Raw genomic sequence first — 12,988 nt, forward strand, 5'->3', positions numbered from 1 at the left:
TTGCAGCAGCACATGACAACCACAGGAATGGCTCCACAACATAAACAACGACTTGTAAGAATATATCAAGAAATTTTGTATATGATGGCAAAACTTTGTTTCATAGGACTAACTTGAAACCTACAAGAACTCCAAGCAAAATTGCACGCTCAACAGTGCCATATAAATTCATAGGCGAACAGAATAAGGTTTAGATAATTCTCGGTTACCAACATGCAGTACTAACACCTATGACATTTGATACTTGGAACACCAGATGATACAGTTAGTGTAGAGGAGAAAATTTGTTGAACTCTCTCGTATGAATGTAGACAAATCAAATACATTCTTTTTCCAAAAGAAGTAATATGAGTTAGCCTTTATTGTCTTTTTGATGGATCTGCAAAAACAAAATATTAATTAATTTATAGCATATGTATTTTTTCTGTATTGTTTGTAGGACCTACTTTTTTATCAACTCTATCACACACAAATATTTTCAGCTTTCAACAGTATTGGTAGAAAAAGATGGAAACTTAAAAAATTACAGTATTGATGACCTTAGGTGTTAGTAGGATGCAGGGATGCACAAAAGATTTGATGTTAAGACCCTAATTGTGAATACATGTTTATGAAGCCAACTACATTAAAATGAGAGTCCTTGTCCAAAGAAAAATGTATACAATTAATTGTGTTGTGCATTCATATTGCTATAGTAAAATTAAAGCATAATTGTATAAGATCAATAGAATGTAATTGTGCTTCTGAATTTTTAGCAACAGTACCTTTGCAAAGAAAATGACAGGTTTCATTCAAGAGAAATCCTGCTCCTGATGCAGGTACTATGTACCTCTTTCTGAAAACCAAGATGATAAATTCATTCAGTAATTAGCACACAACACAACTCCAATAAAGTTTTGTATAAGATTTATCTTTCAGCCTGCAACATTTCCCTAAACAGCATCCCAAACAAATGAGTTAGTTGTGAGAAGAAGAGCATCAATTAGTTTTTGGTAAATGGTACACACAGAATAGTAAAATAAATAAAAGTTTGTCTGTGCATTCTAAAATCTGAATTAACAAAACTGTGCATGAATATGTAAGTTCAATTTATACAGTTGAAGGATGGAACAAAAGGAAGCTTGATCATATGTATGCAGGAATAGGGCGTGGTTATTAATCATGGATATAAGACATCCAAAGAAGCAAAAAAAAAAGCTAACCTCGTGCTTACTATATATTACAGAAACATCAAGAATAACCGAAATGTACTAACCTAACAACAACAAAGAAAAATGTACAAACTTGACCATAGCAGAGCAAGGAGCATGCTTCCATGCTGTACTACACATAACCTCATTCCTGTTCTGCATCAATGGAGAAGAAGTTAATATATAAAAGAAATGATTGGAGCAAAAGTTCAGCTCATCATTGATGTTAAATTTAGGAAAGAGAATGTTGAGTGAATATTTCAATAGAGCTAAATGGCCGGCTCGGCCCAGTGGCAGATGCAATAGACTGCAAGCACGAAGAACACATCGTATGGCATTACCCAGTGGCATATGGGTAATGTAGAACTGCAAAGCATATTTTTGCTATCAAAACCTATTTTATCATCTGCATAAAAATATTACAAATGCATTTTTATTTAGCTGCTGGAAATGAAAAGCATAACATGGTTGTGCCATAAAAAGATTTTATTCCCTAAAACATATAAGATAATTGTATCGTTAAGTACCGTAAAAGAAGATAATATATCAATTTCTGGTGATCCTAGAAACGTTACTGTCCTTAAACATATAGCTGGGTATTTCTTAGTAAATCTAAGAGTTAATAATGGAAAACCAAATCACATAACAAAGCCATTTACAAAGCTGGTGTATGCTGGGTTGGTTGAATGGTTGCAGTATTTGTCAATTATAAAAGAAATTGATTCATATCAATCTAGACTGAATAAAACTACTAAGATATGCATGGTCCCGATGAATGGTTCGTAGAACCAAAAAGAAGCCTTCGTACATAGAAATTTCATAAGCACTAAAAAATTTTAGAACAAACTGACACTGTGATTAGAGAAGAGGTAAGATGGATGAGTAGAACTATACCTTCTTGTTGAAATTCGGTGAATTTGATTATTTCTAAGGCCACATGGAAAAGCAAGCTTGATCATTCCATAATCAGGGTAATAAATGAAAGAAAAAGAAAATGAATAGCAAACTTCAAGCTGCAAGATGAAAGCCAAAAATAATTGGAATAATTGGCATTAAACAAAATTCAATCCATAATATGAAGAGGCCTATCATATACCTAGACCGCTACATGTTTTAGCATATGAAAATTGTGAATGGGTTTGTCATATTCTGCAATGCAGTGTAGAAGCTTAGTCAAACATGTAGAGGGATCGTGAGCAATGAGTTGCATACATCCAAAGTCAAAACTGACACTCATCTCTTCATATTGTTGAGAATCATGAACAATCCAGAAAATAATCAGTCATCGTTCCTAAAGGATTCATAAGATGGAAAAAGCATTAGTTAGTTCATAGTGATCCATGCAAGTTCTCCTGTTAAGCAAGCAATATACAAATGTAATCATTGGTGGATTGCCTCACCATAAGAAAAAATAAGACAAAAATATCAGGAAAAAAGAAGATAATGGTCGACCGAGCTTTTGTTGCAGTCGTCACTGAGACGCTCCATCCTTGTCGCTGTGGCTTGCCATCGTTGTCACCGAGGCGCGTCCGTCATTGTCGCTATCCTGACCGAGTTGCCGCACTTGCCCTCCCTTCCCGTCACTGGCCTCCTAACCAATAGTCCGCTCTACCTCTCCTATATCCCAGATCTAGCACCAAGCAGGGAGGAGAGGGAGAGCAAGAGGATAGAGAAGGCATTGGTGAGAAGAGGGATGGAAGAGGACGATGGTGGGCGCTTGCACTCATCGCTTCTGATGGACAAAATCCATCAGCGAGGAGACCGAAGGTCACCAGATCTGACCACCCCCAACCGGATCTAGCACCGCATGGACAGGGGAAGATGGAGAGGGGAAGGGTTGTGACACAGAGACAAAAGGGGAGAAGAAGGTGGAGGCAGCTGACATCTGTCACCCCGGCTTCTTCGTTGGTAGATGTGGCGACCTCGAGGAGAGCGGCGACGACCTCACCGCAATAGAGCAGCAGCGACGACATAGAGATGATAAAAAGAGAAGCACAGGGTGGTGGTGACCGGCCGGTGCGTGCACGGGGGAAGGGCGAGGTGCGGTGGTGGTGATCGGCCTGTATGGGGGAGGAGGAGGGCGAGGCGCAGCGGCGTCAGTGGAGGGGTGAGGTATCTCGCGCTCGCACGAGGCTGAGGGCAAGGTGGCTAGGGTTTGACGTAGGGTCATGAAATCTACGCCGTTCATTCCCTATCCGACGATTACAGGGGCGTGGAAGGGGCGCCACACTGGGACACGTGGACGGCCAAAACGCCCCTAGCGCTGAATCGAACGGTGGAGGCTAGTGGGGATCAATACGTAATTAACAAAAAGTGTAGGGCTTTTCTGCAAAACTCGATGACGTGGACGCTCCGAGATCGCAGCGATCCCACGGGGTTTAGAGATTTTATATTTTCCTAGTGCAATATCAGTCTACTGTGTGTGCAATTCAATACGGCAAGCCGGCAAGGCCATGTGCTGTTTACTCTGCCAGGGTCAACGCTGGCAGGTGGCAACAACTGTACATAGTAGGGGGTGTTGTTTTTTCAACGAAAAACGAAAAAAAAAGCTGAAGGACATATTTATAGATGAAAAATAATTATTGAATAAAAAGTTATATATGTATTCTCAGTTATCTAAAAGTTAAGGTTAGAAAATAAACTTTGATAAAAAAACTCTAAAATCAACTTTAAATTTAAGGCTGAATATGTAAAATTTGGCATATGAGTATTAGCAGAAGTGAAAAGACACGAATATACGGTTGCACACATTTGGGCTTATATGTACAATTCTTTGCGATGAGGCTTGTCTGATTTCAGAACTGCTATGCAATTGTGATACTGACATGTGGGCCATAGCAAGGTGGGGCCTATCTGTCAGTGACTTAACCAAATATGTAGTTAAGTCGGAGGATCCGTTTCCAATTGTTTGATCGGGCTCAAATGCAACAAATTGTCACAAATCCAAAAGCTGTCACGAGGTTGAAAGAACAATTTACAATTAAAATGGCACCCATTTGTTTCACCGGCGGTTATTGAAGTTAGAGAGCCCAGTGATATAGAACTCACTCGATCCCATAACAAGTGTATTTATGAAATTTAAATTTGTCCTAAAAAATTACACTTATGGAGTATTAGTTGTCATATCAATCACTTTATATTTCAATTTATATTTATTTTATTCCACCTGTCTCTCACCTCATACAATCACTTTATTTAATAAGACACTTAGAGTTATTTTCATAACTAATTTAGTTAACTGTGATACTATAGTTATATTGGGACGTAGCGAGCAGTATTCGATAGATTAGTGCTAATCTAGAAATTTATAGATTTAGACGCATAATCTTAAGGTATAAATTTATCACGAATACATGGGGATAACGTGATTTGCCCTGCGTAGCCATGTCGGTATCGGGGTCTGTTGAGTTTGTGTTTGTCAAAACAATTTTAGGCCTTATGTTTGGAGTTCTTTTATAAAACCAAATGACATATTTATAAATATAATAATTTATAAATTTTATATATGTACTTAATGATCTAAAAGCAAAAGCTGAAAAATAAGTTATGATAAAAAACCTTAAATTAAATTCAAATTTAAGATTAAAAATTTAATTTTTGGCTTATAAACAAAAGAACAAGAGGAAAAAAATGAGGACAAAATTAGAGGACAGGTAGTGACTAGAGGAGATCCATAGTGGTTCCTCGCATCGGAATCGGTGGAAACCAGTTCGGTATTGGTGGATGAGAGGAGGGATTTGAAGGAATTCCGGCTTGTGGTTTTGATCATGGGAAGCTCGATATGATGATGGCGCATCAGTTACGACAACAGGAAGTTGATCAAATCATTGTACATCCTATACACTAGTTGGTTTATGATGTTTTGTGATTGATGTTCTTGAAGTAACATTTGTAGTTTTTTTTCTAGTCAAACTTAGGTTTTGGGTAAAATCGAGTTGAGGTTTTGCATGTTATTTTTTCTATTGTTAGTGGATTATCTTGGTTACGTTTGTGCAATGTAGAATGTGATTTGGATGAGTCTAACCTTAAGGTGCATCCTAGTGTTTTCTCTTTTTTTCTTCTAAGGGGATCATGGTGGTTTTCGTTGGCCACATCCAAAATCGGTCTGAAATGGTGACCTAGGTTGATCATGGTTATTGTTAGTGATATGCCCTAGAGACAATCATAAAGAAGATTATATCATATACTATGTTTATATATTTATCATGCATTGTTCTTTGACATGGATAACTTATTATTAATTAATGAATATGTGATTTGTTTATGAGACTCTTTATATTGTAAGTTACTATTTCTTTAAAGGTTCTCTAATTAAATATTATATATGGAACAAATGTGATTAGATAATCAGCATTGTATTGATTGATAATCATCTCTCATGGATCATGGTATGGAGATACCAAAACGATCACGTGGACACATGTTGGAGAACATGATGTTCAATAGATCCAACGTGAGACACTGCGAGAGCTATATGTGATATGATATCAATGTTCTCATTGAGTATTAATGTATAATCCTTAGACTTGAGATTTTCATTATTCCCAACATGTGTAGTGGATTACGTAGGAAGTACTAAATGCTACAACATGTCTGGGTGGTTATAAAAGTAGTCTTCAGGCATACCATGAAACATGTAGTGTGATGTGAATAATCAAGATGAAATTTGCCCCTCCATAGGAGAGATTTCTCTGGGCCCCTCAATGTTATAGATTACAGAAGTGCACGACCATACCAAAGGTGATTGAGGAGTCAATCACAAGTTAATTAGTCTATTAAATGATCAAGTGAAAGATTGAGCTATTGAAAGAATGACATATATATAAACTTGAGCTTAATCGGTATCGTGAGACAAAGAGATTAATATGAAGATGCACTATAGGTTCAGCCAATGTGATCTTTATATTTGCTTGGTGGGTCAATAAGTTCGGCTAGGAACCATTGTTGGCACATGAACTAAAAATGAATTTTGGGTTGTAATTGAGTATTCATGAACCTATGAATCACACACTTAATGGGATGGAGTACAGAAATTGGATGTTAATTCAATACAGGCTCAATTCATGTAGGGAAACGAGTAGGACTCATTTGGGTCTTGGAGGCTCAGTTTTGGGTCTTATATATACAGGGGCAAGGAGATTGGTTCGTCGCGTGAGAAAAGCCTAGTTGTCCTCCTCCCGAGCCAAGCCCTAGCCGCACTTGGACGCTAGCACATTCACGCACGACGTTCATTCCCTAGACACGTGGGTACCAAATTGCCAATAGAGGCACCACCAAATTATAGTGCTGATTATCAAAGCTGCACCGTAAGGTGTATGCGTGTGGAGGAGAAGGGCGGGTTACAACGATCGACTACTACCTCTGCATCGACTCACGTAAGATCATTGACACTGCTTCGGCTTTTTAGTACCTTCTTCTATTGTAGAACGTGTCATGTGGTAACGATCCATAATCCTTTACCTACATGGTTCTTGGTTTATGTTGTAAAAAAATGTTTTACGCTATTGTAGCCTATGCATATCCCTATAGTTACGTCGATACGTGATTCTACACCTTGGATATATGGTTTCATTGCAATGCATCATACAATAGTGAAGATTTACTGTATGCTCTCAGGAAAGAATCTTCCATGTGGATTAAGGCTGATTGTAAATGGGGAGATGCTTTTACGATGGAATTGGTTATAAATAAAATGAACTTAGTTAAATAAGGTAGACATGAAAACATTGTCTTGGATTAAAGCAATCGAAGAACAAGTAAGAACTAAATAAATTCAATCTAGAAGTGCAAATAGGAATTAAAACACATAATAAGTCAGGATTATGAAGTTGATTACCCAAGAAATCTAACCAATTGATACAATTACACGCTATAGTAGCAATTGCTAAACTTTAATCCAACAAAATACAAAAGACTCTAGAGATGTACTTAGTTATTTAAGGACGTAGGATAACAACCAAGATAATCCTAGGCTCGTTTTTCATTAGGTTAGGGTGCACTCAACTTGGTATCCACTTGAGTTGAGGTCTCACATGAAGTTGCAAGGCCCAAGACCTATTATAGGTTGTGCAACACATTGATTACGTAATTACGGATAGGTTAAGAGATTTAATTAGTTGGCAGTGGCTATAGTACTGTGTTTAAGGATTTGCTATTCTCTATATCTATGACATGTGAGTTTAGGCTCACATGTCATGAAAACATAGGTTCATTGGCACGTATAAGATTGACAAATCCTTAAACTTCTCATCAACATGTTATCGTTGAAAAGAGAATGAGACAAACTTTTCATTTGATATAAGAAGGTGCAAAACAGAAACCGTATGCAAAAGCAAATACTGTTTGAAGTGAACATGCTCTAACTCTTCTTTAATCATGTAATCTGCTGAAATTCGAATGTATAACGCACATATGTAATCAATATTTGCGTATCTGTTACTAGTAATGTTGTATTTTTTTTAATAAAAAAAGACACGAGAGGAGTCCCCTGCAGTTCAAACTTTATTAATCAGATAAGGAAATACAAATAGTTACATGGTCCGAACTTGTAAAGTTGCACTATGTTTTTTCTCTACCATTCAATCTAAAAGGAAGCAAAATGAGATCTCTATGAAAAGGCGCCTCTAGCAAATAGAAACTTTTGGATAAAATAACCTCCAGTTTTTGCAGTCATCATCATTGTGTCAAAACTTATTGTCATATTGCAGATAACTCCAGCAGGTGATGACCAAGAGGCAACAGAAAGAGAGCATTCAAAAAATAAACACATGAAATGCCTGCTAATGAGTTGGATGTAAATGGATTAAATGAGTTGGTTTTTAATTTGGTTTGTCTTTGGTTGGGTGTAAATGGATTGGTACTGCAAACGGTTTGGATTAGATTGAGTTATAGAGACAAATGAATTGATACAGACTGGATTTGGTTAAGTGATTTCAGGTTCTAAATGGATTTGACCCGTGGAGGGCAAACAGATCCTTTAATTGGGTAGCTAATGGATAGGAGAATATACATATATGAGACCCATATATAGAAATTGATTAAAATTTGCACAAATTTGCTCTTATACATAATAACTCATCTCACCAAATTTCAGTCAAATTTAATAAATTTTTATAGTGTGAACATGAGTTTTAAAATTTTAGATCCAAGTTTATACGTACCAAACGAGTACATCTATTCTTCTAGAGTGGATTGAATCCATTTTAATCAAATGGTTTGATGCTAGCTAGGCTAAACTTAAAGTTGAATTGGTTTGGATTATATCCTAATAAAGAATAATCGTGCAGATGGTTTGGTAGTCTAATTAGTATAAAGAGATGGATTATAATGGATTTGAATTGGATTGAAATCCAGGCTTAAGTGCGCATCAAGTCTCCACCACACGGCTGCAGGAGAAATAAGGCAGGCATCATAGTAACTCCAGCGGCCGATGACCAGCAAGCAACAGAAAAGGGCAACGTTGATTTGTTTATGAATTTGTTTTTTTTTCACAATGTATTTTTTATCTTTTAGCTAAATATGAGAGAGGTAATATAATTGTTCTGGAAAAAAAATCTAACCATCTGACTATTAATTCTTTTGCGCTTGCTCATGTGACTGGTTAATTCTCTTGCTCTTGCTCGTGTGATTGGTCCGAAGGGTGTGAGTATACCAGTGATGTCGTCATCATACTTAATGTAAATGATGAAATTGAAAATTATAAAGTTAAAAATCTACTTAAACAAATGTTTGTGCTTTTAAAACATATGATCCATAAGGTGACATTAGTGTTCATCCAATTTAGATGATCAAACAACACAATGAATAAACGAATTAAGCCTACAGATTAAGGTTAATTACATATATGAATCAAATGAGACAATCAGTAGCTAATTAAGTAGCTAGCTCAGCTGACTCTTGGTCTTTCTTGCACAATGAATAAAACGAAGCCTACATCCCTCCGCGCTGGCCAGGAACAAACTGGCGCTCGGTTTCTTGCACCGGCGCCGGCGCGCGCCGTCACCGCCGGCCCAGCAGCACCGCCAGCTCCCGCTCCACCTCCTCCTCGAATGAGTCGCTGTCTTCCTCGTCGTCCGCGGAGGAGTTGTCGGCAAGGTGGACGCCGCCGTGTTCGTCGCGCTCGTCCTCCGCCGCCCGCGCGGTGGCGGCGATGTGCGGTACAGACTGCGCCGGCTCCTCCTCGTCGGCAGCCGTGAGCTCGCCAACTTTTTCTTGGTCGTCGTCGTCGAACTCCGGTTGATCGCCTTCGTCCATGAAGTCGCCGTCGTCCTCGAAGTCGGCGTCGGCCACAAGGTTGAATGTGCCGTCGTCTTCTCCATCGTCAGCGAAGTCGGTCGTCCATGAGGTCGCCGTCCTCGAAGTCGGCGTCCACAAGCTCGACGTCACCATCCTCATCATCACCCATGGGGCCGACCACGAGGTCGCCGTCTTCGCTGTCGTCCTCGGCGGCGAACTCGACCTCTTGCCGGTCTTCTTCCTCCTCCACCTCGAACTCCACCTCGTGCGGCTCCTCCTCCTCCTCATCCTCCGCCACCGCCGTCGCCGCCGCCGGTTCATGAAGAAAGCGCAAGAACTCGTCGAGGACCTCGCCCTCCAGCCACGCCACCGGGAGCAGGTGCCCCTCGAACTGCACGTACTCCGGGAGGGACACCGGCGCCGGAGACTCCATTGGCCGCGCTCCGACCGATCGCTGCCGCCGCCTTAGCCTTAGTCTTGTCAGAACTCAGGGATGAATCGATTGAATCCAAGAACTCAAGTATGAATCGAATTGAATTCGTTTGAGTTGAGGTAGCAGCATCAGCATGGAGATGCTGCTTATATCGACAAGAGCGTGCGGACTCCGACTCCGACTCCGACTCCACTTGCGATCTCACAAGAAACCGCAAAAATATTTGCCGATTTTTAAAACGGAATTCGGGTGCGACTACACCACCTTAAACTGTGCCTCGTCGAATAGCTCATTTCTTCAAGCAATAAGTTCACCGGAGGTCCTGAGTTTATGTGAGATCACTTAACCTCAAAACCACAAATATATATATATAAAATCACATAAACGGTTTTAAAAAGTTCTGTTGTTAGCATCACCTTATTCTTTTGCCAAGTTTTAGTGACATGGCGTGCAGTAACCCCACATATCAATTTTTCTTTTTCTTCTTTTTTTTTTCCTTCATTTCTATTCCTTCTCTCTTCCTCTCGTCTCCCTCTTCTTCCTCTCTTTCCTCGTGTGCATCTAGCTCACGGTCGACACACGCATGCACACAGAGGCCCATTTGAGGGAGGCACAACGTGCGTGCAGTCACGCAGGATCCACGACATACAAGATTTTTAGTAAAGATAATTGATACAAAACGACTACATGCATAAACTGATAGATGTGTTCTATGTTTTTAGATGAAAGGTTATTTATTTTTTAATAGTATTCAATGGTGTAAACAATAACATTAACTACTAGAAATAAAACATACATTTTTAGAAAGATGATACAATGAACGTTTATATATATATATATATATATATATGCAAAAACCGTACTCCTTCGTTTCATATTGTAAGTTTTTTAACTACGCTTAGATTTATCTACTGATCGATGTGTATTATATTTATACTTTTATGTGTAGTTTTATTAGCACCCATATCGATGTAGGTAATAATACAAAGTTTAACATTTTGAAACGAATGTTGTCTTGTTAAAGTTTAACATTTTGAAACGAAGGTTGTCTCGTTAGCAGTTTAGAAATCATTCATGTAAAAGTCGAGTAAAAAGCCAAGAATAATATGTAGTATAGCGGCGGTGTTCTTTTATGGCTAAAAGATAGAAGAGAAAATATTATATAATTTTTTTGATAGCTATTTTGATACGGATTGAGGAGTTGGCCAATCTTCATAGCGTAAGAATAAGATTGTAGACTAAATGGACCGTATAACCTGATGAATGCCACCACCAACCACCGGCTTGCATACGGCAACTTGCACCACTCGATTCACCCAAACACACACTCCGATCTTTTTTTTACTCTCACGTGGGGTAAACGTATTCTTGCAACCAAGAATTATATATTCCAAAGTAAAAAAATAGTTTACATAAATAGGAGAACCTTTTATATGGGCCTAGTATGACGGTTGCTAATGTACTCCGGTTGCTACAGTATCATATTGGCTGTATCGTGCATGTCATGTACATTGTATGCTTGATATATAAACTAGCTAGCTGTAGCATTGACATAAGGAAAATTAAAATGAAAACTCAAGGGCTCTTTAAAATAATTCTCAAGAACGTAATCACCTACAGTACTTTCTGTAAGATCAAGGAGTGATCTACATTTTTTTTATGAACAAATTGGTGGTTTGCGAGTTAAATGTTTTTGTGAAAAATGATCGGGCGGTCAGGCCGCAGGTATATGGGTGGTCAGACCTTTCAGATAACTGCGGTCAGACCGCAGGTATCTGGGCAGTCAGACTGGCAGGTCAGCCCCGAAAGTTTCAGCTTTCGGTTTTCTTTTCGGTTTCGGATTTGTTCTTCGTGAATTCGACTTCTAGTTGGTTTCTATATGTATGGGTACTGTTGTTTTCCTAATCATGAGTCAAGTTGGAGATAGCTTGGTCTCGGAATATGATTTTTTTTGTTTGATTCATGTGTAGGTGACTTGATGTCTCGGGAAAGTATTGCCGGTGATGGATCGGGAGTCAATTTGGAGATAAGTTGACGTCCGGCGGTCGAGATATCATGCGGGATACTTAGGCTAGAGTTCAATGCACGTGGTGGTGAAGATTCCATGTGACATACGATGGAGATATTGTGTCCGTATGGGATATGGAAGTTGAGTTCGGATAGAGTCCGGATTTGAGAAGATTTGTTATATTAGAGATAGAGATATAGTTAGTTACGGATAAGGATTGGTTTCCCACGAGGTTGGGAGTCCTAATTCGTGCTAGATACGTGGGCCTTGCATACCCACGTCGAGGTTATAAATAGGTAGCGAGGGGTATGCCCCCGGTGAGCTTTTTTGTGCCGTTTGAGAGGAAAAGTTAGGGTTTTGACTCTATTTCGATTTTAGATCGAGAGTGTTGGTTAGGAGTGCTTTCTATGCACTTTGTAAACACTGGTTGATCAATAAAAGTCGAGAGATTCAATCTACATCTTGAAGCTTTGTCGATCGGCATTTTTTCAGGATCCCGACGGTCTAACCGCAGGTAGGTTGGCGGTCTGACCGGCCACTCAACGTCGGTCCGACCGAGGTTATGCGAGCGGTCTGACCGGCCATATAACGTAGGTCTGACTGGTGGCATAAATGCAGTACGACCGGAGGCTTCGGTAAGGCTTTCGTGAAGGTAATCTTTTGATTCCGCGAAAAGATTTGGTTTTTTGATCTAGCTACCATTCACCCCCTGTCTGGTAGTTCTTTTACTCTGTTGCGATCCTAAAAGTAGTATCAGAGCCTCATTTTTTTCTTTGGATTTTAACCGATCTAGAGTTTTTTCTTGGATTGTAACCGGTTTAGAGTTTTCTTGCCATGGCTCACAAATTCACAACAAAGCCTCATGTTTTTGATGGATTGGATTTTCGTTATTGGTGTGATAAGATGCAATCTTATATTATGACTAAAGATTATGATGTTTGGAAAAAAGTTGCTCAGCCATATGAGATTCCTAAACAGATTAATACTCCTGCTTTTAAAACCGAGTTTAGCAACAATTGCAAAGCTCGAAATTTTTTATTGAGTGGGATTTCTCGTTTGGATTTTGATCGCGTTTCGCATCTTAAAACTGCCAATGAGATTTGGAATGCTTTGAAAAATTTT

General features: G+C 39.0%; 1 long non-coding RNA gene across 3 annotated transcripts; it reads right to left on the reverse strand.

Annotated features, from left to right (window-relative positions):
* Positions 1-60: 60 nt before the first annotated feature.
* Positions 61-2,964, reverse strand: LOC107304424. Of its 3 annotated transcripts, none has more exons than XR_005812078.1 (6): positions 2,643-2,964; positions 2,403-2,481; positions 2,085-2,117; positions 1,256-1,346; positions 765-835; positions 61-379 (listed from the first exon to the last, which is right to left on the reverse strand). It is a non-coding gene; the product is annotated as an uncharacterized LOC107304424 (long non-coding RNA). The 3 variants fall into 3 exon arrangements; XR_001550518.2 differs by having other exon boundaries at positions 1,256-1,341; positions 2,591-2,964; XR_001550517.2 differs by having other exon boundaries at positions 2,591-2,964.
* Positions 2,965-12,988: the final 10,024 nt, after the last annotated feature.

The sequence above is a fragment of the Oryza brachyantha genome, chromosome 6, assembly GCF_000231095.2.
Source record: "Oryza brachyantha chromosome 6, ObraRS2, whole genome shotgun sequence".
In the NCBI taxonomy this organism is placed as follows: Eukaryota; Viridiplantae; Streptophyta; class Magnoliopsida; order Poales; family Poaceae; genus Oryza; species Oryza brachyantha.